At 48.6% G+C, this 4,379-nt stretch overlaps 1 long non-coding RNA gene across 1 annotated transcript; it reads right to left on the reverse strand.

The window, feature by feature from the left end:
* Positions 1 to 1,462: 1,462 nt before the first annotated feature.
* On the reverse strand, positions 1,463 to 4,229 carry LOC113967282. The gene is made up of 3 exons (XR_003534127.1): positions 3,262 to 4,229; positions 2,274 to 2,388; positions 1,463 to 1,518 (listed from the first exon to the last, which is right to left on the reverse strand). It is a non-coding gene; the product is annotated as an uncharacterized LOC113967282 (long non-coding RNA).
* Between the last annotated feature and the right edge of the window lie 150 nt (positions 4,230 to 4,379).

Here is a 4,379-nt window from a genome sequence, read left to right on the forward strand (position 1 = left end):
CAAAAGAGCCCAGTCATCTCCGACCTCTGCTTTGAAATGTAAGTAGGACAATCAAATTTTCTTGTCAAGTTTGGCTCTTTCACTGTTTCTTCTGTGTTTGTCCTTAGCATGACTCTCCCTGAGGTGCATGAAAGGCAGTGCTGGGGGCTGTCCTGGTGTTGCTGCAAGAATGAATCAGCAGAAAAACCCTGTTTGTCTGGCAGCCTCCAAAAACAGGACACCCTAGTAAATCAGGACTGCACAGTATGAAAAGGCAGCTCTGACTTTGCATGAAACAAGACAACTCAGGCCTATTTCACCATTGCTACTTCACATGCATGTAAGTGAAGGGATGCATTTTTATCAAGCCCTGTAGGAAGCAGATGAGGGTGAAGAAATCAGTGTTAACCTGCCACTACCACTGCCCTGCTGCTTCCCAGTGCTTCTCTGGGTGAACCCACAGACTTTAGAGGAAAATGAGCTATGAAAGCCGACGCTCATTTATCATGCTAACAAAGTTACACTATTATTACATCCCTTTCATGTGCAATCAAAGATCTGCTGCCTCCAGGCCCACAGGAAAACCAGTGTAAAGCCATTCTGTATGGATTTGACATCAAGGAAGGAAATGTCCTCATTCAGGACATGACTTTCCTTTGCTCGAGCTCGTGAGCATTGGTGAAGGAGGGAGTCAAATCCCACCTAATGTCAACAATCTTTTTCCTTCAAATAACACAACATTGTCTGAGTCTAATGAACATTGTAGTCACAGCTATGGAGCCCGAGATGCTTCCTGGTGTAATAAGCAACTTCCAGTGACATGTGAACAAGTCGCAAGCTGTGACATGCTTCACTTTTTCTATTTTCTGGTTTTATTACAGATAGAATGATGTCGCACAAAGCATCTGGGATCCGGGAAACAGCACAAAGTTTGCCAGCAGAGGATGCAGAGTTTTTCCAGTTAAGAAACTGCCCACTGCCCTGACAAACAGCAAATGAATTAGCAAAGTCATCAGAAAATACCCATCGGAGAAAAACGATGCCTTGGCAGTGGCAGGCAAGATGACCTAATTTGACTTCTCTGTCAATACTTTTGCTGTTTGAATGATTCAGTTGGCAATTTAAATTCCTCTTCAAACATTTTAAAGATAACACTTAGTAAGTTGACAGCCTCACGGAGAAAATGCTTGTGAAAGTTACACCACATGTTGTGCCTCTCACTGGTTACTCTGCAGCTCCAGTACTTGGAGCCCCTCATTCCCTGCACAGGCTCTGTTGGGAACCCCAGACAGAGCTCTGGCAGCAGCTGAGGGAGCAACAAAGAAAACCAGCACGGGGGCTGAGTGCACAGAACAAGAAAACGCCCACCCCAGACAGAGTGATTATGTCCCATCTTATTAACTAATCCTTTTGCAGAAAGGGATTTGCCTAAAGACCACTTCCCAGAAGGCACCATTCCACCATTCATAACCAGTGAGGCTCACCTTGTAATGTGACTGATTTCCATTTCTCAGTGCGCCTTAAACAGTTCTTACTCCACTAGAAAGATGCAGTCAGATGTGAATGAGAAGCTTGCCACTACAAAACATAATTTCCCATTAAAAAAATGCTGTTCCCTCGATCAGAAGAGCAGCCTATGTCTTTTCCTTCATGCTAGAACCAGCAGTGCTAATCTGGCAGGCTCAGCTCAGACTCCTGACCCACATGGACCAGCACTCCTGTTCTGGAGTCAGGATGTGAACCCAGCCCTTGAGCCGAGGAAATCCCTGCAGGGCTGATGATTGGCTCTGCTGGGTCCTGAGGCAGCACCAGGCACATGAGCTCACATGTCTGTCATCTCCATCTTCCCTGGGCTTGGGCAGGGGAGACAGCGTTCCCGCCAGATCCCTCTCTGATCTCTATCTCCCATCTGCTTTGCACAGAGAAGCAAAAGGAGAGCTGTTTTCCCAGCAGGATCTGAAGATGCACCACTCATGACTGTTTGCCTGACACGCATTTTTGTCCGTGAGCATATAAACATGTGATTTAAAGAAAGGAAAATTTCCTTAATTACAGGGGGCATGCATTTTGTCATTGTGTAATTAAAAGCTTCACATCAGATCCAAGATATACATACACAGAAATATAAATAATGCATTCTGCTGGGCCCAAAAGCAAGTGTGCAGTGAACACACACTGAACCCAAACTTCAATTTTCATGGTATTCTTGAACTAGTGCTCTTACAACACCTCACAAAAGAGATCTTAAAAGCAAATGGCAATTTGAGAAATAAAAATCAAGACTTGTCTTTTACACAGTGAGTGATTTTCCTTAAAGGTCAGATTTTAAAGCCTCCACTTCTCAGAAGAGCCCCCATACTCCTTTACTGGTGCAAATAATTGCAGTGCAACCATTTATGCAGCAAGGCACTAGGAAAGATAAACACTGGAATCAGGATTTGAATAAATATTGCTATTAAAGTACAATGCTGAAACTTTTGCACATTTGCAGAATCAGACAAAGGCCAGGCCTCGTTCCAAAGAATTTTAATTCCTCATAAAGCTGCACAACCATATGGAGAGGTCCCAACCAAAACAAGGGGTTCACTCTAACCTCACTGTGGTCAGTGCACACAGCCATGGGGCAGCTGCAGCTCAGGGCTGTTTGTCCCAGGAAAGGCTCAGTCCTCACATGCTTGGCCCTGGGAAGGTCGGGGCTCAGCTCTCTGTGTGGAGCAGGATGGCCGCCAGCTCCAAGACCAGCACATCCCTCTCACGAGGGGCAGAAGCTGGCTGAGATGGTTTTCATCTTGTACTCAGTGGATCCCACTTGCAGCAGGGGGAGGATAAATTTCTTTATGCTAAGGTAGTCCCTTAGGAAGGTAAAGACCTGGTGGGCGGCCCCTTTGTGTGCATTTGTTTGGCCAGTACTGATGGTCTTGCCGCTGAGTGAGTTACAGAGGAAGAGTATTTGCCAGGAGAATAGTAGAAAAAAACTCCAAAACAAACTCGCTCTGGCTATTTGAAGGGATACTTATTTCCTTAGCTGCCAGGCACTGCTGCTGCCCCTGCACCTGAAACAGGACAGTGAGCACCCCACCAGGGTCAGCACCAGGCTCTTCTCCTGGCACACCCCGGTCAGGGGCAGCTGGGCTCTGGTGCAGGCACAGCACCCGTGGTGCTGAGCGCCGTGAAGGCACAACGCTGAGGCAGCTGCACGGTAAAGTTCACGTAAGAACACGAGAACAACCCAATGCAACCCTCTCTGGCGCTGTTCTAGAGAACGTAAGGACAGACACTGACCAGTATTTTACTCTGCTGCGTGACACAAGGCTGTTAAAGTAACTCTTCCAAGTTTGCTGACACAGTCTGTTTATATTTAGTGCATCTTCTCTTCTCCTAATCCTTCAGACCTGAATAATTAGTCAACAATTCAAGGTTCTGTAGATTTTTCCACTTAGGTGGAGAAAAAACGGAGTGAGTTAATGACACGGGTACAAGTCCAGTTACAAAAGCTTCCCAGAGTGCAAAAGGAAGGAAGCAATCCCAAACCATTTCCTCCCTCATAACTTCAAGCCTCAGTCAGCCAGTACCCACAGACCGCCTCTCCAGGCTTAATCACAGGGTCATTGTTCTCCATGATGGGTCAGGCTCCATGTGGATTTTCCTTAGGAACCACTGGTCCTCAGAGGACCGGTAGAGACAATGGCACTGCTTTGTTTGTGCAGAAAAGGTTGGAAAAAGCATAACTGACAACGTCATAATGCAAATATGTGGTGTGAGAAATCACTTGGCAGGAATGTTGAGCTCAGGTACACTTGTTTTAGATAAAGAAATGAGCACTTCGAAAAACAATTTTAGTCAAAGCTCCAGTTCTGGTGCTGCATGATAGATTTCACAGGCTGCTACTGCTATACAGCCACTAGCATTGCCTTGGCTCTCCCTCTGTCCTCCGGGCCTCCAGTGCTTTTGAAATAAAAGTTGCAATGGAACTGTCAAAGCAACACCTTAAATTAGCGAACACACGGAGCTTGTTTGTGCGGCTCGTCTGGTGGTGTTTGCGTGACAGCAGCACCCGTGTGGGAGCAGTGAAGCTTTTGTGCAGCAGACATCGCTCGTGTCTGGTTGCAGCGTTCACTCAACCGCAGCGCCCGTGCAGGGGCCGTGGCCACGCGGGATGAGATGAGCGAACGCCGGTTTGCGGGCAGCGCCCAGGGACCGGCGGGGGCAAACTCTGGCGGGGCTGCTGTCGGTGCGCCCGGGTACAGCCCGTGTGCCGAGCGCCCGGCTCGGGCAGCACCGAGGCGCTCCCGTGTGTCCGCTCCGTCCCGGGAAGGGCCCGGCCAGCCCCGCCCGGCCCGGGGGACGCCGGAGCAGCCGCCCCGGGGCCGCCCGGGCGGAGCCCGCCCGTGTCCCGCGGC

This window comes from Neopelma chrysocephalum, unplaced genomic scaffold (genome assembly GCF_003984885.1).
Source record: "Neopelma chrysocephalum unplaced genomic scaffold, ASM398488v2 Primary Assembly neopelma1_63, whole genome shotgun sequence".
Lineage (NCBI taxonomy): Eukaryota > Metazoa > Chordata > Aves > Passeriformes > Pipridae > Neopelma > Neopelma chrysocephalum.